Below are 24,966 nucleotides of genomic sequence, written 5' to 3' on the forward strand. Positions count from 1 at the left end.
CTGCCTGAGCTTCCATGGATCTTGGCCATGGGCAGAAGCCTTGCTGAAAAGCCCTCTAAATGCAATAATTGAATAGACATAATTACAAGGCTCTGTGCCATGTGGAATTGTAAATAGCACTGACAATGTAATTTGTACTCATTTATGATACAGTAGCTCACTGTGGCTCCGGCGTTCACCCCCTTCATTAGCAAGCTCATCTGCTTCTCTGATAGAGGCCCCCTCTGTGAGCGTGTGGCTCTTTGCCCGTGGAGACGATCAGGAGTGTGACTGGTGATGGGAAGTGGTTGTGATGGGGTGCCGAAGTCTGCCGAATCTTTGACTTTAACATGTGCATTTTGTCTGCTTGGACAGCAGGAAATTTTGTATTAAAAAGAGGCTCCAGAAAGCTAAGACACCTGCCATAATGGAATTCCTTGCTCTGTGGTTTTGTTGGGAGAATTAGATGAGCAGTATATGTCCATGCTCAGAGCTGGGCACAGGGTGAGGAGATGAATGGAGTGCCCCACCTGTGGATAATCTTCCTTCATGGAGAAGGTATGTTTGCCAAGGGCTGTTGGGTATGAGTGAACAAGAACAGAGAGAGAGAGAGAGAGAGAGAGAGAGACAGAGAGAGAGAGAGAGACAGAAACACCCCGCATAAGTGCAGACTGAGGTGGGGTGGAGTGGGGGGATAAAATGCATGATTTCTTGCTCCCTGTTCAGGAATGCTGTGTATGTCCCCACCCTCCTGCTGCCAGGTCCCTACCTCCTTGTGAGTCACACTGGAGCCACTGGCCCCCCACCACCCTCTTACCTGTGCTGCTCATTACACGTGCTGGTTAAAGATGGGCGTTCTGAAGTCCACTGCTGAAGTCAGGGCGGATGAGGGTCGGTTCCTCACCATATGGCATTGGTTCTCTCTCATCCAAGGGGCTGCGTCCTTCACTGTCCTGCATTTTGTGTGATGGTGTTTTCTTTATGGCTGGATTTGCAGGTCCCGAAACTAGTCCAGGTAACAAGCTTCCTGGAATCCTGGTGGTGGTTACAGAACGCTGACCAATTAGCCTGCACTAAATGGCAGCAACACCAAAACCATAGCCAAGTTCATTGCTTGTGCTAAATAAAATATGTCTGAAGTGACGATATAGACAAAGCTTAAGAGATAACAGAAATATAGAGAATAAACAGATTTTCCTTTCCTGGGATGTGGAAATAATGCCAGTGTTATTCCTCACTGCCGAGTGGGATCATCCTAGGACTTGTGTTGGAAAACAAGCTTGGAGCCCAGTTCCTGGTGCCAAGAGAGGGTTTAGGAGTGATTAATAGAAGGCCCATTGCCTGCAGTGCGGTTTCCCATCTTGCTCCTAGGATGGAGGTTGGTTAGTGACATAGCTCCCACAGTCCTGTGGGGTTTTTCAGGTCGGCCTCTCACGCTCTACGTTTGGCAGCGTGGAGGACTCCTGCTGCAGGGTCCAGGGACTGGGAAGCTCCCACAGCTGGCAAGTGGCTGGGAGCTCCCACCCCTGCTGGCCCTGTGGGCAGAGGGGGAACATGGGTCTGCTACACCTTCACCCACAGAACTTGGTCTGTAAGAAAGGGCTAGATCTCCCGATGAGTCTGCTCAGCTCTATCAGCTCAAACCCAGAGAACTAATATTTGGAATGTGGCTTCCAGTTGGGCCAGCCCATGCAGAAATGGTGATTGTTAGGTTTTGACGTAAAAGCCATATTTCAGAAGAGGTCTAGACATGTCTTGTACTTGCAGGTAAGAGCTTTAGATTGAGATGACCTGGATTATAACCTGATTTTGATTGCTGTACCATTATTGAGTGACTACATTAAGGTTCGGGTTTTCTGTCTGTGAAACTGGGTGATCATTTCTACCTCATATGGCTGCATCCCTGGTGCAGGTCAATCCCCAGCTCTGTGCTCGCCAGCCACCCCCAGGAGCTAGGCACCCACAGCTCTGTTCCTTCTGTTCCACAGCTTCAGCCGGAGCTTGCCTTCCAGCTCCAGGGATTACAGGGCTGGGCCTTCTGGGCAACAGAGGCAGCATGACGGCCCCCTTCAAACCCTGATTCTCGTGATCAAGTCAGAAAGATTGCAGATATGTCCCTCAGAGTAAAATGCAAAAGTTCCTTAGATGGAACAGGAAAAGGGAAAAGGGACACTCTCAAGGGGGACAGTGGGTCCCCTTCGAGAGGAGAGGGACAGCATGCCTCTGCTGCCCTCTAGCTTTACTGTGGGCCAGGGACGTTTCCAGAGGGTCCTACTGAGGTTTAGCTCTTGACTTTTGACTGACAGCAGGATGACATCAGACTTTCAAGTCCCCACTGCTACAACATCTCTAGGTCACTTGGAATCTTGCAGATTTTATGGTTAAAAGAACTTATCCTTATTTTCCCGAGTTCCAGGGTCTGGTTGGTGTAAGGGTCACAAGAGTTGCTGCCCTTCAGGGGAACTAGTGTTCTCCACATTAGCATTTCAGAGCCTCTACCTCTCCTGCAGATAACAGGTGGTTTGGTGAGGAATGGGACACGGCCTGTGGACTTCGGCAGGCAGGGCTGCAGGTAAATTGCTTCTCAACAGTGAAAGTAGGTGGGGGTCAGCAGGGTGGGCCAGGTCTACAGAACCATTCCCCAACCTAATGTTCCCACCACCCATGTGCCTGTCCCCATCCCAGGGACCGCCTTTGTTAATCTGAGATAGTGCTGCCAATACAACTACTCTTGGTGGTGAACATGGTCTCATTCATTGCTCAGAAGTGCAAACTCCAGCGTCAAGTAGTCACAAATCCACCTGGTCTGGGATTTTATGTATGTGTGATCGACATTGCTTCTCCACCCCCTGAAGGAAGGTGTGTAGTACAGGTTTACAGGGCTCTCCTCGTTTGTAACTCAATTTGAAATTACCACTGTGGTCTGTGGACTGGTGGCTTCTGTCTCTGCTAAGGGGTGAGAGACACTTCTAGTTTGTTTTTCTAAACTGAGGACTGGGGCTCTGTCCTCTGCTCTCTCTCCATTAATCTTGCTGATTGGAGCCGAGATGTCACTCAGCCAAAGTCAGTGCCAAAGAGGACGAGGGGGTAAATCTTGATATACATTTGTCAGTAGCTGCATGCTACTCATTTTCTTTTTCTGTTAAAAAATGCTAACTGCAAATGATTTATGCCATGGCTCCTCCCTAAAGCCCTGTTACTTGTATAATGGTGTCATCAAAGTACGTTTATGTAGATATCTTGTCCCTGGTTCTTCAGAGTGACTTTGGCGGCGACATCGGACTTGCACCTGGGATGCTTATCCTTCAGCCTGAGGTCAGGGTTGTGCATATGGCACCTTGCACTAATGACTTCCTCACACTCCTGGGGAAAAATTTCAAAGGCCACAATGTCCCCACGTGGCTGCATTCTTCATCATGTAGATATGGCTAGAAACTATAGTCTTCTTTTTTTTTCTTTTCAGAATATAAATTCCTTTAATAAATATAAAATGATACTAATCAGGAACTTTCCCAAAATGCACAAAACAACATATAGAAAAATAAAGGAAAATATCCAAATGAAAGTGGAGCTTATGAATATGTCACTCTATTATTTTTGCACATTTTTATATTTTCTGTTGAACATTTTTTTTACTACTTTGTATTCTGTTTTTTTTTTCACCCCACTAAAAACATAAATATTTACCATATTAGTTCAAATTCTTCATAAACATCATCTAATGCCTGCAAAATATTTACTATTTATGTGTGGCTTTGATTTCATTAGTGCCCTATTTTGCAAATTTGCATAGCACTGAATGTGCTTTTTGTGGTATTGATAGCAGAACTAGCTGTGATGGCTGGCCTGATAAGGCGATCACCTGGGCCAGAGCTGGCTAGGTGTGGTGCAGTCTTTATCTCTGGGAACCTCACAAGCATGGGAGGGAGGGTCTGTTATGGTCACCCCCAACTCAGGAGCACACAAAGGCTAACCAGACTCAGTCCTGCTGGAGCACATTTCAGGGCCGCTGTGACTGAGGAAGGAGGTCCAGGACGTGCTCTGTGCTCTGTGTCTAGATTCACCCCTGGAGGAAGAAAGTAGAGTCCCTCTCTGCTCTGGTGCCACCATCAGGACCCTCTGTGGGCAGTGCACACTGGTGACTGCAGCTCAGTGCTGATCCGCTGGCCCCTGGGGAGGAGAGCCCAAGCCCCCCTGACCTCCCTGCTGCCACCTGTGGTCCTGTGGTGCCCATTATCACCTTCCCTGAGTGCTTCCTCTTTGTCTTCACCTCTGGCTGCCCCGGGGCCACTGGTTGCTCTGCCCTTTGAGGGTCTGTTGAAGGGAGCTCTTGGCTGTTGGTGTGTTTAGTTCAACTCTCTGGATTTCTTGATCCTGACCCAACAATCCTGAGAGCAGCTCTGTCTTATTAATCCTTATTAAACCCACAGCTGGCTCTGCGACCCACTTCACACCGGAGGCCTCCTTGGCCCCTCACCATCAAGGCCTCTGTGCTTCCCTGCTCCTCCAGGGGAACTGAGGCTTGAAGATGTAAAGTAAAAAGCCATTGGTTACACAGCCAGCGAGGGGGCAGGGCTGGGTTCAAGCCCAGGTCAACCTGAACCCACAGCCAGGGCCCTGGACCCTCTGTTATGTTGTTTGTTTATCTACGACCATGTTCACTTGGCTTTTTCTGGGGCAGTTTGAAGTTCTGGGTTCTTATTATTTAAGCTATTGCCTGTTCCTGTGGGGTTGATAGCTCCATTTTAAATTCATCTTTCAGTTGAAAGCGACTTTGCACCGTGAGCTTTCATAAGAAACACAGAAGAGCAAGAAAGTAAAGGGCGTGCAGAGAGCGCGCTCTAGGAGAGCGGGGACTGCAGCCAGAAGCATGGGCTAGGGTGTTGGATGGCTGCCGACGCAGCTCTCAGTGCTGCCTCTCACTGGTTTTGTGACCACCGGTAATTTTTTAAGATCCGTTAGCTCTTGCTCTTTGTCCAATAGGGACAATCTACTAACAAGACGGACATGGAAAGTAGAGAAAATGATGGGTGCAGACCCTGAGCCCCATGTTGGTGTGGGTGAGTGGCTGGGCACACGGACGGACGGTGATGGCTGCGGACCAGTCTTTTACCACCAGAGGGTGTTTCACTACGTGGGGTCCAGTGGGCTTCCCAGAAGTGTGGTCAGGAGATGCAAACGAATGAAAGGTGCATTGCTAATGACTCAGGAGTGAGAACAAATGACGGCTCTGGGGACACAAGAAGTCAGGAGGGGAAACAAGGGAGGACGCACAAACACGTCGTCTGCACAAAGCCACTCGCTGCGTGAGCAGAGATGCCAGGACCCGTGGGTGGGTGGCCCAGGACATCTCACTCTAAAATGTGCATCCACACAGGGAAGCTTGTCTTCAGGTTTCGGGGACTCACCGACACAGGGAGACGGTGGCATCTCCTGCTGACCTGATCAAGGACCTAGATCCAAGCTCCAGAATTCCTACAGAATTCCAGCCAGTGACTCTTTTATAGCTTTAAAAAGTCATCGTCCCACTCCTCACACTGACACAAGACCCACAGGGAAAGATGGTCCTATGGGCCAACATCCGCCCAGCATTTGAAAAAAGCCTACTACCTGGTCGACACCCAAGAATATGTATCCATCCAGTGGACTGCTGGGAAGTAGGGGACTGAGCTTGGTCTGAGTTCTCTGAGAATATGGGGGAGCTGGGCCAAGGATAAACACCACGTCCTGACTTGGACAAAGCTGGGAACATTGATGAACCCGATAATTTAACTTTTCTTTAAAGAGCCCAAACTTGCAATGTCTCTGTCTCCCTTCCTCCAGTGTCCCCTCTCTCTTCTCTTCCTTCATGTGGTGCCCAGCAATCAACACCTCCTGGCCACGTCAAATCTAGAACTCCCGTGTCCTCAGAATGTGGCTGTCTTAGTGGGGCTCCCCAGAAGCAGGGCAAAGACTGGGGTGCAGGTGGTTGATCTGGGAGAAGGACAGACCTGTCAGACAGCAGACTCGTGGAACAAGGTGAGAAGGGGAGGCAGACCAACCGCCGGCCACCTCAGACCTGGCGCTTAGACCCACTGGGAAGCAGACATCAGGACGCTGAGCCATCCAGGCTCGGAGGCTGTGGACAGTGACTCCCTCTCATCGCTCCCCTGGACATTTGGTCCCCAGCATGCCCAGCCAGCCACACAGAGAAACTGTGAGAGGGGGGCTCGCAGGTGAAGCTGTAGAGGCGGCAGGTGCTGGGGGTTGGCAGGGCCCCGAGAGGGTGGACACGGGACAGCTGAGCAGGAGCTGCAGCACCGTCCATAGGTCTGGAACTTTGAAATTAGATTTTTGTTTCTGGTCCAGGGCAGGCAGCTCACAAGTGCTCCCTTCCCTTCACAGGGCAAAGCCCTCAAACATTCCCCAGAGAGCTGGGGAGGGCAGGTCACCCTGGAATTCTCTGTAGGACATCTGCTTCTGTAATCTGACCCAAGGTAACCACAACCCAGTGAAGACGGCTTTACTCACAATTCATTTGAGGCCATGTTATACATCTCATTCTTCATAGAATGAGGAACCAAGAACAAAACTAACTGAAGATGGCACTAGTTTTAAAAGCAACATAGAAAAGTTGTGTTCTGTCCATCAGGACACATGAGAAAGTAATTATGGCCACAGAGCTGTCCTGATTGTGTAATAACTACTCATCCCACCAGTAAAAGTAAAAGGTCACAAAAAATATTGCAGTGATTTGTTTAGTTCCAATTCTCATGAGCTCTCCCTCTCTCTCTCTCTTTGTTCTCTCTTTCTCTGTGATCCGGTCTCCACCTAAATTGCACACCATCTCTTGCTGTTGACTTGGCTTGCAGCAGGTGGTTGGAGATGCACGGTTGGTCGTGGACTCTTGAGCTGGTTGACTCCTGTCCCTTAGGAATGGGATCCTTTTTGTTAATAGGTATTTCTGTGAGCGTCTAGGTTCTCCTGCTGGGGTGCACACCAATGTTGTTTGTTGGGCTACAATAGTAAATAATGGGTGCCCTGAGATCACTGGACCCCCTTATTTATACATACCAGTAGTGCCAAGTGTTCCTGGTCCTGAGAAGCAACTCTGGGAGGAGGAAGAGCAGCTGGGGAACCCCAAATACCCACTCCCTTCAATTGCCAAACACATCTCCTTTCTGTTGCTGCTGGCAAATCCTTAGAGCCTAAGAAATCGTGGGGCCCTGCTATATGAATCCTTGGGACTGATAAATGTTGCAGCTGGGATGAGTCACCAGGGGTCTCTGTAATCCCATGATTTCTGCCAACTACCCAGACCTCCAACTAATCCAGTGCTTTGAGCGTGGACTAAACATAACAGGCAGGAGAATTTGAGCTCTAATTTGTTGGAGAAATCTGTCCCATGTTCTGGCTACGTGGGCTGGAACACGGGAAGAAGCATTTTCCCATTGGTATGGCTGGGGGCACAGAGCGAGAAATAAGGGAGAGTCTCAGAGAGTTGGGGCTGGCCCCTAAATCACCTCGTTCTTCCCAAGTATTTCTATTCCATCTGCTCAGGACGTCGGCTTTCCTTGATAGCCATGGATTTTTGAAGTTGATGTAATGGGGTGAATTGAGCCACTGCAGTGGCTTGGGGCATGGTGACAGGAGACTCCAGGTGGCCCACCCTCCAGGTGCAGCTCAATGTGACTTCCAGAGTTACTGATGGACATTCGTGCGCCTCCTGTGCCCAGACAAGAACCTTGGGCCATGCCCCAGTCTGTAGTGTGTGGCCCATTGTTAAAGCTGCCAGAGGGACTGGGAATGCTCATATCCTGATGGTTAAATATCATGCCCTTCAAGCTTAACCACCGAGGGCTTGTGGACCACGTTCTCAAAGGCAGCAGCTAGCATTTTAACCAGTAGCTCTGTTGTTCCATGGAATGAAGACTCCCAATCCCCATCCCCAGATGGGAAGCCTCCTTTGTGATTCCATATGCAATCACTTCCTTCCTTCTTTTCCTTCCTTCCTTCCTTCCTTTGTTTTTACTGAGGTCTCTTATTCACAACTTTTCCCTTTCTCTAATTTATGAATTAGTGGTTTAGGCTATAATTAAAATTATTTTAGTCACTTATGACTGTAAAGAGTGAGTATACTAAAAGGGGATAGACAACTTCCACTTGAGAGTGCTAGATAGATGTACTTCCTTATTCCTCTTAGAGAAGTGAATGTAGAAAAACAAAAAGAAGAAAACAGAAGATAAAGGAGACCATCTAGGGACTGGGAGACCCAAGGAATAGCATGAACTGAGTTCACGGGGATTTCTCTCTGCCTTCTGTATGCTAAACTGGGTGCTGGAGAGACTGGCTGCATGGAAACACCACAGACACAAAGAAAGAGAACTCCCCCATAGCCTGCTCCATCCCTCCAAAGGACAGGAAGGGGAGGCTTACCAAGACAAAAATTTTCAAGTCTGGTCACTATACAGAAAACTGTGGCCTTACCAGCAAAATCTGAGGGGGAAGCCTCGACTTCTACTTTCACCAGTCCATGATGAAGTAGCCCAATTGTGTTGTCCATGGGTAAGTCAGAGGGAAGCTGGGGCTCTCATCCTACTTAGTGGTAACAAGAGCCTGTAATTCCAGTGTGGATGGAGACCATCTGGGTATCTGGACTTTCCCCCTGTCTGGAGGTAACAATGCACTTTCCCTTTCCAGTGAGTTGGTGCCAGACACAGCTAGTGCAGTGGGAGCAATATACCCCTGCTCAGAAATGACAACACCATCCCACAGCACAGCACCACTGGGGACTTGTGGAGCTGTAAGAAGCACCTCTGCCCCTCAGTTGAGGGTGTTCCTAGTGGAAGTGCAGTGGGCAGCTTGAACCCTGCCCAGTGATGAGCTTTCAGTGAGAAAGCTGGACTTCTTCCTCTATCAGGTAGAAATGGTCTGTGCCTCTCATCTCCCACAAAAGTGGTACCAATGCAACCAACAGAAATAGAGGAATTAAGCAATGTCTTTAGCACAATAACAAACATGTCCAGGTTTCAGTTGAAAATCACGTGTTACATCAGAATCAGGAAAGTCTCCACTTAAATGAGAAAAGGCAGATACCATTGGCAAGATGGCACAGATGTGAGAATTCTCTGATCAGGATCTTAAAATAGGTGTCATGAAAACACTTCAGAGACCAATTATGAATGTGCTTAAAACAAGCAAAATGTGGAAGATATAAAGAAGAACCAAATAAACTTTAGGATCAACAAATTAAAAAATAAAATAAAAATTGGCAGAAATAAAGTAAGAGATGCATTCAGTAGCAGAATAGAGGGGACAGGGAAAGGATCATTGAAACTGAGGCTAGAACAATAGAAATGACCCAATCTGAACAGAGCTCAGAGAGGATAAAACAGACTAAAATCAGAAAGAGAATGGAGTCTTGAAAGCATTCAAATAAATAATGTCTGAAATTTCCCCAAATTTGGAAAAACAAAACATAAAACTATAGACTCAAGAGGAAGAGAAAGCCCCAAGGAGGATAAAAATCAAATAAATATACTGCAAGATAACCATACTCAAATTTCTGAGAACTCAACAGAACGAACAGAAAGAAAATCTGGGAAAGGGTGAGAGAGAATAAGCACTTTACCTCTGGGAAGGACCATTTGAATGATGGCAGATTTCTCTTCAGAAGCCACCAAAGCCAGAAGAAAGTGGCACAGCATTTTTATGTCCTGAAGAAAAATCACTACCCAGTCAGAACTCTTTACCCAGAGAAAATAACCTTCACGGTCGAAGGGAAAGTCCAGACGTTCTCAGATAAGGACAAAGTGATGCATTCCTCACCAGTGGAACTATCCTGAGACAAGAGCTAAAGGAAGCTCTCTAAGAAGGAATCTTGCAGAAACAAAGAGGGGAGAAAGAATAAGAGAATGGGTGAAATTATAGGCAGACACAGTGCACATCCCTTCTCTTGAGTTTTCTAAGTTACATTTGAACATTGAAGCAAAAATTACTGTACTGTGTAATGTGGTCTCAAGGTATACAGAGGAAGTGTGCTAGACAGTGAGTACAGGGATGTAAGAATTCTACATTCCATTCAAACTAGTAAAATATGGCAAAATATACTGTGGTGTGTGTGTGTGTGTGTATGTGTGTGTGTGTGTGTGTGTGTGTGTGTGTGTCTATACCTCCTTGTATAGATATAGGCACACAAAGTAACTAAAATCATATACTTTCAAAAAAACTATATAGATAAAAGGGAAATGTAAAAAATCTATAGGAAAGATAAAACATGTAAACAGAATTAAAAACTAGAAAAAATAGAGACAAAACAATAAAATAAGGTAAAATGGCAGATATAAGCATAAATGTTAACAATTGCATTAAATGTACATGGTCTAAATACATCAATTCAAAGGAGAAGTTGGTATAGTAGACTTTTTTTAAAAAAAAAAAACCCCGATTCTGTGCTATTTAAAACAAACTCAATTTAACTGTAGTTGAAGTAACTTTCACATTAAAGGAAGGTAGAAGGTAAAAGGTTTTATTTGAAATAGTCTAATGACCACCAGTGGGTGAACAGATGAATGCTTTGTGGAGTACCTACATAATTAAACACTGCTCAGACTGTCCACACACCCAACAGTGTGGATGCATCTCAAAGTTACTATGCCAAGAGAAAGAAGCTAGAAGAAAAGGAAAACCTCCAATACATTTCCATTTATATTAGCTTATATAAAGCTCAGTTTTCACCTATAGAGAACATATCTGTGCTTCCTTAGGGACAGATATGGAGGGACAGATGGATCATGAGCGGTCGTGAGGAATGGAAAAGGATGTGATAATTTTGATGTGGTTATGGATGTATATGTACATCACATTTTGTCAAACTGTACACTTTAGTGGGTGAAATATATGCAGCTTATTGCCTATCAACTGTCTCTTAATAGCTCCTTAAAAACTCAGTGGGTATAAAATACGAATATATACAGATTCCAGAGGGGGAAATGGACTTGAGATTAGACACCTCTAACCTGTGCAGGCTAGTTACATCTACTTCAATTTCACTATATTAAAAAGTAAAACCTGAAATTCAGTCTGTATAGAGTTACAAGTTATGGGTATTTTTAAATATTACATTCCTGAACTGTCTTTTTGAGTACTAAGTTAAGGCAGAATTTTCCTATTTGCTAGTTAGTTGGAATGTAGCTCTGTCTCCTTTTATTCATTTGTTTTTCTGTTAGATGAGAATACTTATTTTTCTACTTCATTATCTGGTTTAATACCATCTCTGTGAAATCCGGTGAAGAGCTTAGAAGCACCTGGTGCACCTTGGGACCTAGAACTCCCTGGGGCCCTCTCCTTGGCGCCTGTCTCCCAGGTTTGCAGGACGGCCTCATGGTGGGTGTCCACGGGATGCACTGCAAACAGCCGGGACCAGGGATCCGTGTCTATCAGCCTGTGATCGATCTATCAGCCTGTGGAGTCTTAGAGATTGGTGGCTTCCATTCCTATATGAAGGTGCTAGAAGGCCCTAGAACCCTTGCTTGGACTGCTCCTTACACAGTGGCTCCACCAGCCAGGATGTCCCCTCTCCCGCCTCCTCTCTTCCTCCCGCCTCTTTCCTTCAGAGCAAAACCACTGCCTGCCATTTCAGCCGGGGTCCATTTATGATTCGTGATCAGACTTTTCACACTGAAGTCTGAGCACCATGAGGGGGACTTGGTCTCTTCTGGCCTCTGTGGACCCCCATCCCTGAAGACTGCCAGCCCCAGGAGCTCCGGTCCCTCTGTGGGCTGGGTGCCCCATGCTGGCCTGCTGGCTCCTGATCTGCTACTGTCACCCATGGTGGCAGGGCGCAGGCTGCTCTCAGCAGGTCTTCTCCCCATGAGGAACATCGGGGTGCAACAAGACAAGGACAGCAGCCGCCACAATGCGCTAGAGCCACCATGCTGGCCGGTGGTGTGAAGGCGCTGAGTCACCCGCTCTGAGATCCGCTGCCTTTACCTGGGGAACCATGGAACCAGGGAACAAATAAAATTATGTTGATGAGGACGATGAAAGCAATTCCTATTCCCTGTTCTTTCTTTCAAAAGCAGCGTCACTGTCAATCTTCATGAGGTCAAGTATGACACCACAGGGTGGATAGCTTTATGTCCTGTAAGTTTGAGAGGCAGACAGAGGCAGAGGCTGCATCTGACTCCTTCCTCCTCCCACAACTGGCCAGGTTCCTCGGGCTTCAGGTCCCTTAGTTATGAGCTGAGGATGGCAACAGTCCCTACTCCACAGAATCACTGTGTCATCCTAGCAGTGAGGTGTGTAAGGTGCGTGACACACTGAGGCCTAGTGTACTGGTGTTGCGTGAATATGTACTATAAATATTGTCATTTAATGCTGAGTCTTAAGGCTCTATGCTAATGAATGGGTTTTCCTCTTTTTCAATATAAATATTAACTGTATATGGAATAAGTTTTAGAGGGGTGAATTTCAAATATTTTGACCAGAATTCAGAGAAATAGATTTTATGTGAGCGTGCACACATGATTCAAGTGAAATCCACAAAGCTACATTCCTCTCATTGCCTGCAGCAGGCATGGAAGCATTCTATTCTACTCCATTGGCTCTTATCTGTTCTTTCTATTCTGTTCTATTCTACCTGCCCCATCTCAGTGCCTTTCCTGGGATTTAATATTTTTAAACATTGGTTTGGATCTCATTCTTGCCACAAAAGCACCTTGCCACTTGTTAAACACTTGGGGAGGCGATGCCCACGCTGGTGCTTCACAGCCAGCACAGTGCCTATGCAGGTGCTGTTGCCTGAGGAGTCCAGAAAGAGCCTGGCCTGGCATCTGGCACATCACCAACTTCCTCTGATCCCTTCCCTCCAGCGAACTGCATGATGAAATCATCTCTAGAAAAAAACGCGGTCCAGGGAGATCGCCTTCTGGAGCCTTGGAAGAGGGTCCTGTCTCATTAATAATGCAACAGCAAGAAGAGCTCCAGAATTACACAGCACAAAGGAGGTGGGAGCTCTCACACAGATCTTCACTAAGATTAACGATGAACCACAGATGAGCAAAAGACCTGACCAAGATTCAGTGGGACCAATAACAGTTCGTTAACTAATGAGCTGATGTTTCCCTGATCCTAATGCCACTCATCCCTACCATGACCTCACCCCGGAAAAAGGAAAGACAGAAAGAAAGGGAGCCCCACTTGGGGTGTGGTATGCAAGGACTCCCAGGAGCCCGCAGTGGGGAGGTCACAGCCACCAGGTCATCCCTCACCTGTAGTGTTCCAGGGGACAGTTACACTGACCATCTCCTTCCTGTGAGGTCCCCATTTGACTCCTCTACTGCAGTGACATGGTAAGCAGCAGCCCGCTGGTCAATGAGAGTGTGAGCTCTAAAATCCTTGAACTCCTTGTTTTTTTTCTCATCTGCTACAAACTTTCCTGTAAACACTGTTCCAGGTGATTGGGCAAATACTTGAGCCTTGAAATGAAATCTTGGAGTGTTTGGTAACTCACAGACCAAATCATCAAAAACCGTGTGATAAAATTTAGCCTTTGGCATTTCACGATTGCCAGACTTTTATTGTACACGTTGTTTTCACAGTTTATCTTCTGAGTTATTTGTGTAAAATTTTTGAAAATTAAAGAAACCTCTCAATCAGGCAATAGGACTGAGGTGTTATGCTACATGTTGCATGTAACATGTTATATGTACACATGTAAAAATTTTTTTGCCTCCTTTATTTTCCAAATTATTTTCTTTTAAAACTATTTCTGCCAGAGAATACACTATTTGATTATTCTTTAGAAAACACCATTGGTAAGTGGGAAACTCATCACACAAACATCATTCTTGCAAAATTATTAAAAATAAAATTCACCATGATGTTCATTCAACGGTCATCAATGTGTGGACCAAGGACACAAAATGAAAAATGAAGAAATGATAATAATATAGAGGCCCAAATTAGTCTTGTGGAGTTTCTCTGGGTTCTTGCCCCCAGTGTCTGTCCCTGCCTCTGTCCCCACCCTCCAACATGGACATGCATGTCAGATGGACGTGCCCAACAGAAAACGTGGACCATCTGCATGCCTGTCTGCACAGGTGCACACATGTGTGTTTCTATCTGGATGTTCAGGTGGCTTTCCTCACAGGTTGTGGGGAACTCCTTAATTTCCATTTGCTTTTAAACATACTTCAGACCAAGGTGTCACGAGATCAAGGCTGCGACTTATTCCTGAAAATACACTTTTATTCATTTAGTGATTCCCAAAGCATCCTGAAAGACTCATCCTTCTGTTTACCTGTCATTTTGTTCCTCTTATTTTAAGTAATGCCTGCCCATAGAGGAGGATGGGTGGGATGTGTAAATCAGAACCTGGTTTGCATCTATCACGTGTCCAGGTCAGCCATGAGGAGTAAAAGGCAGCTGAGACGCCGGCGACCACACTTGAGAGCTGCCCTGGATCCTGCCGCCTGCTGAGCCCCTTGAGGTGACAGGTGGTGACAGGCCAGAGCCTCGCCCCAGCCATCAGCCAGTGGGGGCTGAGGACGGCCAGGCAGGAGGAGCACAGGAGGGGCTGGCTTCAGACGCCCTCGCAGACGCAGTCCTGGGCCTGGGAGGGGACCCAGCCGAGCCTGAGGCTTTGCTAACCTGAGGACACCTGCTTCGTGTTCTTTCTCCTCTGTGCAAATTTGCCCAGTTGGATGTTCTGCTTTCAGCACCCCTTTATTCGGCATTTTTCTTACTTTTGATAAATCAAGTCTTTTTTTTTGGTATTTTGTTATTTTTTGGTATTTTACTTCCTATCCATGGAAACCAAAAGGTCTGGATATTTTCAGAAGTATTGTTGATTCTTTCCAGTGTGAGCACACGGAGGAGCTGAGGAGCACTATCTGGCCAGGCTGACTGGAGAGCTAAATCCTCTGCAAAGTGACCCATGATTCTCCTTTTTATTAAAGAATAAACAAATAAGAAAAAAAAAACCCTCTGACCAAATTTCCTTTTAGACATGATTGAATTTGAAGGACAGTGTCAAACTAATGCAAATAGTATTTATTCACATTAATCACTGATAATATTATAATCATATTTTAAATGATTATAATACAAATTATTAGTTTATGATATTTGATTATTATTAATAATATTTAACAATTAAATGCTATCCAGTTATAATAATTAAATATCATCCATTCCCCTGGCCACCATAACGGGATTGGGGAGGGGAATGTGTGCAGCCTCATCCTCTGTCAGGCATGTTCAGAGTCTGGGTGGGGACAAAATAGACTCTTTTTTTCAGAGAGACATAGCCTGGCATTTCTTGAAACCATCTTGTGGAGAAGACTTTACTTAAGACAGCTAGGCACAGTGGTGCATGCCTGTAATCCCAGTGGCTCAGAAGGCTGAGGCAGGAGGTTCGCAAGTTTGAGGCCAGCCTTAGCAACTTAGTAGACCCTAAGCATCTTAGTGAGACTGGCCTCAAACTAAAAAAATATGGGGCTTGTAGCTCATTGGTTAAGTGCTCCTGGCTTCAATCTCTAGGGTTTTTTTTAAAGTTAAGCCAACAGGGAGAGCAACACAGTGGAAAATCTCAGCCCCGCTCTGGCCCAGTGGGAACATCAGCTCCCTGATGAGGGGGCTGCTCATTGCTGTGTGCCCACTCCCCAGAACAGTGCTCATCCAGCAAGAAATGAGAAAAAGGAACAGAGGAGTGTCGGTGACATTGCCTGAGTGTCTGGCTACAATCGCACTGAATTCCAGAACTTCCTTAGATTTCTAATTTCCATGAGTTAATCATCATTTTCCTGCCTAAGCCGATTGGAGCTGGTTTTATACCCATCTAGAGTTCTTAATGCAAGCACAGGTTTTGGGGGTGGGGTTCATTCCAGAATCTTTTCTGAAATTCATGCACTTTGGTCTTCATTAGCTGGCAAGGGCAGATGTGCTCAGAACTACAGAGACAGCCTGGAGGTGAAGGTGTAATCATTAAGGCGACGCCTTCCTAGAGGGGCCACCTCCCTTCTCTCTCAGAACCCCAGCAGGCTTGGTGGGTGCGCCTGACACTTCCTGAGCTGCAGTGAGTGTTTAGGTCTCAGGGCCACCTTGTTCCCTCAGCCATGTTGCATGGTTTTGCACTTTTTATCTTTTTTTTTTGTGTTCTTCCTGAGTCACTAACGTGAGTGGGGTGCACTCCCCAAGTCTATGTGATGACCTGTAAGACTATCAGCATGAATTGAGCCAAAATATATTTTAATAGGTGAAAACAAGAGTTAACATAAAAATAATACCAAACGTGAAATAACTAGGAAAAGAAGAACTTACATCCAACAGAGTTTTATGTAGTCACTCGGAGTATTTCAAGTATTTTTTTCCCCACTACCTGACTCATTCAACAAATATTTCTTAAGCACAGACACGCATCCTTGATGAGGGAGGCAGTAGTGACCGGAGGCTTATGTTCTGGAACCCAGGGCTGCCGCAGACTGGCTGGGCAAAAACAATGGAGCTGCCACAAAGCACTTGTAGTTTCAAAACAGCAACTCTTTATTGCTGAACTCCACCATCACTCCACACACGCTCCCCAGGAACACTCTCCACCGGAACTTCACCAACCAATGCAAACTCCCCAGGAATCCCCCACCCCAGAACTCCAAAGTGTGGAGGCGGACAGCAGGGGTCTATATACAATTGAATACACAACCTATTTCAATCCAGCATCATCTTAATGGCTCGCCTCTCAACCATTACTTCTGGCAAAATGCCAGGGGCCATTCGGACTCAGCTGTGGCTCTCAACACAGGGACTCTGCTGCAGTGGGGCAGGTGGGGATCGGTAGGGGCAGGAGAGAGGACCACGTGGTCCTTACAGGGTGTTGCAGAAACCACTGAGAACCTGCCATCGAGCAGGAGGAGGAGACCGTGTTCCACAGGGTTTGGGGGCATGGCCCATCAGGAAGACATTTAGCCTGTGTCCTAAAGGATCAGAAAGTCCAGCCAAGGACAGAACAGTGGTAAAGAGTGTCAGGCCAAGGGAAAACACCGTAACCTGGAGACAAGGGACAGCTGGAGAGTTCAAGGGGTCACTGGGCGGCCCTCGCAGCCTGTGATGATAGGAAGTCACTGGGAGAACATGAAGGGGTGGCAAAGGCAGGCCGTGGTGCAAGGACCCAGTTCAAGGTTGATTGTTGTGGAAAAAATGTCCTAAACTCTTCCTATAGATTTAACTCACTTGATCTTCACAACAACCTTATGAAGTAGGCTACCCTAGAGGCAGGGAAAAAGTGAGAAACACACCCTACCCTGCAGGGCTATCTTGGGAATATGCCTGGGCAGGATGGAAAAGAGAAGTCTGTACAAAACTGGTGCACACAGGTTCACAGAAGCACTATTCATAACAGTGGAAACCATTCAAATGCCTGCCTGCTAACCCCTGCATAAACAGCATGCCACCTAGGCATACATACGATGGAACATTACTTTCCCATCAAAAGGAATGAAGTCCTGATACCTGCTTCATCATGATACCCTGGGTTCCAGAACCTAAGCCTCCATCACTACTGACTCCCTCATCAAGGAGGACATGTATCTGTGCTCAGGAAATATTTGTTGAATGCGTCAGTTAGTGGGACCTTGAAAATGACATGTTGAGAAGAAGCCAGACATAGTTATAAAGGTTATATTATTATATTTACATACAATCTTCAAATAACCACATCTGCAGAGACAGAGCACAGGTTAGTGGTGGCAGGGCTTGGGGAGCAGGGCATGGGTGTGGCTGCTGATGGGCACAGGGTTTTGGGGGTAGCTATGAAAACCATCTGTCACGAGTACCACTCATTGTACAACTCTGTGCCTGCTGAACACCACTGACATGTGCACCTTAAGAGGGAAGACTTAGTGAATGATATCTCCATGTAGTTGATGCTACAGGAAAAACGGAACATGCCTAAAGTCTCAGAGGCAGAGCAATAGCTCCTGGATGTGGAGCAGGCCATCTGGCTGGTCTGTGCTCTTTGCCATTACATGGTGCACCATTCATCCCTTATTCTGTGAGTAAAGAGGCGTGGCCTTTGTTTGAAGATCAAAGCAGCTGGATGCACGGGGGTTTTCCAAGTTAGTTTAAACCATGGAGCTGGTTGGAGACTGATGGAGGGGAGTCACTGAGCTGATTTTATAGTTTCTTGAATGAACAAACATGATAAACATGAATTATAAGGATGGGTTAACAGGACCACATTTCAAAATGCATGTGTGTGTATGTTTCATGTACCTTCCCATGTTACATGCTTCACAGCTGACAGTCTTAAAGGTACGTGGCTTGCGTTTGAGACAGGATATGCAAATGTTTGATGAGGATAAGTAGCCTGGATGCACCTGGATGAAGAAGAAGGGCAGTTGGATGGGAGGAACCTGGAATTGTTCCCTGCCTCCTCCTTTGGTGACTTTATGATGTAGAACAAATCAACTCTCCGCAGCATCCTCTCAAAACTGGGATGCTAGCAGAAAGTTACACCTAGTTGCTCAAAGCTTAGTGGCCAAGAATGACCCTCTGCTCTCCATCTTGGTTCTTGGCTGCCTGGGCTCAGCTGCCCAGATTCTCAGATATTTCTCATGCAGCTGAAGTTGAATGGTGGCTGAGACTGCCACTGTCACAAGGCCTGACAGGGGGACATTCACTGTGTCTCCCAGACACGGCTGGTGATTGGGACCCAGGTACTACACATGCTTAGTTCCCTAGATCTAAAATCATACACTATTTGATTTGGAGAAAATTAACTTCTTGTAGCCTCATTTGGTGAAATGAGTAGTCAAAGTAATGGGTTAATCAGTAGCAAGGGTAATAAGTGCAGTGTCTCCTGGGGTTTTTGGGAGTGTAAGTGGATGAGCTGTGTTCTGTTGGTGGGGTCAGGCCCAACCACACTGAGCACTCCATATGGTTAGCTGTTCCTGTATATACTATGATGACAGATCACAGATGCACTCCTTGTTGTGCTCCACTTGGGAGCTGAGACAGAGGCTTTGATGTGTGGTATACAGGTGGCTCTGGGGACACCCAGTACAGGACACATTACCTTTATTCCTCTGTTGTCATAAGGGCAGATTAAAAGAGAAAACCTAGCTGAGAAGCAACCACGTGCTGGAATTTTATTGAATATGCACCAATTCTGGGAATGTCCCCGAGTCCATCTATTCAAGACAGAGTAAAAGGAGCAGCGGATTTCTCCTTCTTTGCACATCTCTGACCTTGAGCAGTCCCTTTTGAAGGCTGCAGGTCTCTTCTCTTCTTGAAGCATTTAAACGTGTCTCCTTTATATCAATAATAAGTGCATTAATGGAGGTAGTCAGGGCAGGCAGGGGCCAGCTGAATGACACGCGTCCTGGCCTTCTCAAAGGGCTACCACTCTATAAAAACACAGTGTCATTTGTTGAATGTCAAGTAGATTAATATGTCAGACCTGGGAACATTTGCCTTGTAACGTTGTCGCATTTAGATAATTGAATATTGCAATAGCTCAGCATCTTGCTTAAAGTAAAATATCAGGATTTGCATCATTCTTAGCCACAGAACCATTTTCCCCCCAGTAGCTTTAAAATCCTCACAATAAAGAGAAGGTCTCATCTGGCTCTTGTACACAGAATTCTTGAAGCAGACCAGTTCCTGGTAACAGATGTATTTAGCCAGAATAATATGCACATTACCAAGCAAAGATGAATAGTTATTTAATGGAGCTTGAAATTATTTCAATCCGTAAAGCTCAGTGTGGATCACCAGTTCCACCCCCTGTGGCCCTGTCAGTGCTGACACCTAAAACCTGGCTTCGGAGACTTCTCAGGATTGAAGGGGCCCAGTCTGGGTGAGTCTTCTGTTTTTAAAAGGAAGAGGAAAATGCATTTTTGTGCACAATATCCTGATATTTTAAAGTTAATGATGCACCCTGTTGCAGATTTGGCCCTGGGCTGCCATTTTGCTGAGGACAAATAATGGCTTCATGTATATCTCCAAAGTTGACATTGGGTTAAAAGGGGAGAGACCCTTCCCTGGTCACCCATAGCACCTCCAGGCCCTGGCGCAAGCTAAATTTATTAAACTAATAAATTTGACAAATTAAAAAGACAAATCAGTGGCACTGTTAAGTCAAGAAATATTTATTGGAAGAAGGAAATGAAAGGCACCATTTGTTTATAGCATGGGTCATTTACAGTTATATGGAAGCTTTTGAATTCTTAGGAAATAAAAGGAGACAAGCAGGTGTGGTTTGCAGGTGGGATATCATCAAAAGAAGGACAGCACAGCTTTCAAAAATCATGCCAGTGGAGAGAGCACCATTCCGGAGGGCATTGTCAATCTTCGCAATTTCAAGGTTAGAGAGAAGGGACCCAATGAGGCTTATTTTGGTTTCCATTAACTAAGATATTTACTAAGTTGATTTCAAAAAACTCCTTTAGCTTATGCCCCAGGATGAGCACTGCCTGGACTGAAATCTGCACAGAAATCATGTTGAAGGGACAACCAGAAAGTCAGACATCCTACATCCTCTGGAAGAGGAGGCCGTGGGGAGTGCGAGGAAGCAGGGATGCTCAGGCATGGGATGCGAGTGTCCGTCTGTCTGGGATGAGTTCCAGAGGGGTTTCTGGGGTTGGTTGGCCTCTCTCCCTTGCCAGCCCCCTCCCCTCCATCTTTCAGGAAAATCCATGTTCTGACATCCGACCACTTACTGCCAGCTGTCTGGTCTGGGGCTAGTTGCCTCCCCAAGTGTCCATTATCTTAAGAACAGTGGGGGTCACTGTACCACTCTACCCTGTGCTTGTGAGCTTGGGGACAGCAGGTGGGTCCTGCCCAGGTGGGAACCAGAAGCCCTGGGTGATTGTTAGGTGCAAGGCAGGGAAACGGGAGGTGCAGGTTGGTTCCTCATTTTCCCACTTGAGGAACATCGTGATTTTTGATAAATGCACATGCCTCATAATATTGACCTATTTTTCTTTCTTTTTTTTTTTTAAAAAATGATATCTTGATAAAGATATTGTAAAAGGTGTCTTGTTTTCATTACTGGAAAGGGAAAAAGATTATCAATTTCCAAAAGAGAAAAAAATATATAAATGTGATGGAAATTTCCAATGTTGTCAAATTTAAAACAGCAAAGTAGCCCTGCCATATGCGTTTAGAGAAATACCCACCTGAAACCAAGCCCCTCCAGAGGAGCAGAGCAGTGGGCATCACTTGCTGGTGGGTAGCAGGAGGAGGGGTCCTGCTGGGTGAGGCTGGGCGTGGAGCGTCCTGTCTCCAGGACGGAGGCAGATCATCCCTGCTTGAGTTAGGGATAGCGGTGACAGTGAGTAGAGGTGATAAAATTGTCCTGCCTTTGATCTCGTGTCATGCTTGGCTGTCTTGTGAGGTGACAGAGACAGAAGCTGGGCAAAGACGAGGGTCCGAGTGGCTCCTAGGAGGAGGGAAACAGAGGTGTTGTCTTCCTTGGCAGCGGCCACCCTGGAGCACAGACCAAGTGGAGAGGGAGCCTGTGGGGTCTCCCCACCCTCTCCTACCTGCCCCACCTGCAAGGAGGCATCTGGGAGGAGTCTTCCTCGTCTTCTCCCATGCCCAGCCCCTTCCTCTACCCTGGGAAACTGGGCATCTCTTTGTGCAACCCCAGAGTGGAGTTGGTGGCAGCAGGACTCCCCTAGAGCAGTCACCAGGCCCCAGGGAGAGGAGCAACTGTTTGGGGACTTGGCTGAGTGCCCTGTGGAGCCAGAAGGAGGCGCGTCACCCACAGGCATGAAGACAGAGCAGAGCGTGGAGGGGGTCTGCACTGCTGGGCTCCTCCTACCAGCAAGACCCATCACTGGACAGGACAGGCTACCCCGGGGGCCCAGGGGTGATGCCAGTTGGGAGAGGAGGCCCCTCCTCTTCTCTGCACTTGGCCTAGCTTAGGATGGACCCGCCCACAGTCTCTGCTCCCACAAGGTCCTTGGGGAGAGGGAGAACAAAACAAAATTTGAATGGTGGTATATGGGGGTTGAAAAGACACTCAGAGCGACCAAGAGATCTTTATTGCAGCAGTGCAACAGAGGAGAAAAGAGAGGAAGAAGAAGGAGAAGGAGAAGGAGAAGGAGAAGGAGAAGAAGAAGAAAGAGAGAGAGAGAGAGAGAGAGAGAGAGAGAGAGAGAGAGAGAGAGAAGAAGAAGAGAAGAGAAGAGAAGAGAAGAGAAGAGAAGAGGAGAGAGGAGAGATGGAGAGGGAGAGAGCAAGGGAGAGAGTGTGAGCGTAAGAGAGACAACAAGAGAGAGAGAGCAAGAGAGAGAGAGAGCAAGAGAGAGGGGCCCTGCAGGAGGGAATTTTTATAGCCCAAATCTAATGGGGTCTCTGGGTCTGCAAGCTTCCTTGATGGCACAAGGGGGGTTAAGTGTTCAGCCTTGAGCGGGGGCTTGGGCGTTTGGGCTTGCAACAAACAGGTGATAAAGAACCAGACAGAGGGTTTGAGAAGCCAGGTCACCCTGCAGCTAACTTTGTTTGGCATTCCCTGCAGACAGCTTACTCAGCCTGTCCTGCACCTAACAGGGGTATGTTTATTTTAAGTATCTTAAAATTATTTTCAATATATTAAAACTTTTTATTTCATGGATTTCAGCTTAGGATGGAGAGAAATTTAAGATTCAATTAATTGAATTAAAAAAAAAAAACGTAAGCTACAGATGCAATTGGAAAACAGGAGTTTCAATTCTCTTTGTTGAAAGAAGAGGAAGAGAACAGTCCCTGTTTTTCTTAAAGCATTTACAGGATTCCTAATTTTAGTTCTTTTTTTTAATCTGTCTCTTTGATTATATGCAAATGGTAAAAATCTAAACAAGGGTCTGGGTAGCTTTGTGACTGAGGAATGTTCATTCAAGGATGCTGGGACCCTGTCTTTGACATGTTGTCATCTAAGATCAGTGGGCAGGGGACCTTCTGCAGGCTCCTCACTCTGAGTCCCGTCATAAGGTAGGAGAAGGTAGTTAGCTAACAGGTGACCCCCCATCGCCAGGTGCCTCTGGAGTGGACAATGCAGGCCCTCTGGGCCACCGAGGCCTCCGCTGGCCGACTGCTATTACTCATCTCAAGAATATTACATAATGGGTTTATCTACTTGGGTGAGATTTCTCGAGGTTTCACAGTCTCTTAGCAGATTGCCTACGATGTGTGTTACATTTTGGTTTAATCTTACTCAAGACTGAAATCAGTAATAAGGCTGTTTTCTTTCTCTACTTCCTTGGTGAGAGTTTGCGGGTTGGCAAGAGATCTTGTTTTTAATTCTATTTCCCCAAAGCTGGTAACACACGGCTCCCAGGGGGACCCTGGAGGTGAGTGGCAGATGATCCATGTTTGGGAAACATGGAGCTAGAGCGATTCATTGTATCCCAGTGGGACTCGGGAACGCTGGGGCAGTTGGTGACTTACTACACAGCCTGTGGCACCTTGGTCATGCGCTGACTGTGGGAGGTGTCTTACCTCGAATTCCCTCACCCCGCAGCATGTCCCGCCATCCTCTCCTCCCTAGGAGCTAAGGATGCTGCTGCGTGTCCACTGTCTTTTCATACCTCCTGGAACCTAAGGAGAAATCCAGGTGTCTATCAGAAGCCTACCCCTCACCAACCTCCCCTGGAGAATCGGTGGGACCAGTGATCAATGGTGCTGTGGCCTTTGCTTCCCAGACATGTTAAGGAACGACTTTGTCTCAGAATGTTGAGGTCCCCTCACCCAAGGGCCACTCAGCTCTGACAATGCACAGGCAGGGCTTCCTGTGCTCCAGGCAGCAGTGACCTTCACCTCCTCATTGTGTCCCCCATAGACCCCCAGGGAACCTGTGGAGGTTGCTCTCTTCACAGTGAGGCCCAATGGGCACAGACTCCTGGGTCAGGCGCATACAGGCAGCTCTCTGTAACGGTCTCACCAGGGAACAAGACCCTCCTCTCCACAGAGCAATCACCATTAGAGAAACAGCCATGGAGAGTGGCCACGCGGAGGCCCCATCAGGAAGTGACAGGAAGCGCCTCATCCTCACACCACATGTCCTAATGTAGACCCAATTTTTCTATAAAAATTTCTAAAAAGGGATGGGATGGCTAAAGGTCGGGATAGATGGCAGGGCGAGATCAGAAAGCACTTAGGCACGCTGCTCCCAGGAACATCGATCCGTACCCAGCTCCAGCTAGTTTTTCTCAGCAGACATTTACATTTAGATTCTCTCAACATTTGGTGCAAAACCCGTTCTGCTCCCAGACTCTCTGCTCCTTTTAACCCTACAGGTACCAACAGTAAGATCTCAACCTCTAAGGCCGAGGCAAAACAGACACGAGGGCTTCTTTGCCATTTCAGTGTTTCATTGCATAAGAATATCAAGTAAGTGACTTGGTCATCTGGAGGCATCTCTTGAATTTGCCAAATGAGAGCTCTCCCATTAGGCCCAACTGAACATTTCCCGTACTCTGCATTCACTTGGAAAGCAGGCAATATTGTACACACCCAGGAGATCAGTGTTTAAGGTCGGGGAAGGACCCATATTCTGAAAGCTCATAACCTTTTGTAAATGAACTTGCTCATATTTCATAAATAGTATTTCCAGACTTGGCCCTAATAATGTGGTTGTATTTACATCCGCTTAAGGATGTAAATTTGTTAATTCTAAATCAATATCATATAGAAAAAGGCAATTCTCAGAAGAAGAGTTAAAAATCATTAATAAGCACATGAAAAATCATTTATCATTGACCCCAAAATCAATTAAACTAAATAGGAGAATAATGAAAAGTTTTTGCCATCCATCATGGCTGGTTAGTTAGCCTGGGATGAGTCTAGGTAATTTGTCCTCCCACTGAAGAAAGAAAGAATGAAGCAGGAAACAGACAGACGTGTTAATGAAGAATTCCAGAGGAATTAGCTGGAATGCTGGAGCCAGGGAGGCTCACGGAGAGAGGAGTGGGTTCAATAAAGGTCTCAGGGGAGCTGGCCGGCCCCTCCCACTGTATTCTGGGTCTC

Source organism: Urocitellus parryii, chromosome 3, assembly GCF_045843805.1.
Source record: "Urocitellus parryii isolate mUroPar1 chromosome 3, mUroPar1.hap1, whole genome shotgun sequence".
Lineage (NCBI taxonomy): Eukaryota > Metazoa > Chordata > Mammalia > Rodentia > Sciuridae > Urocitellus > Urocitellus parryii.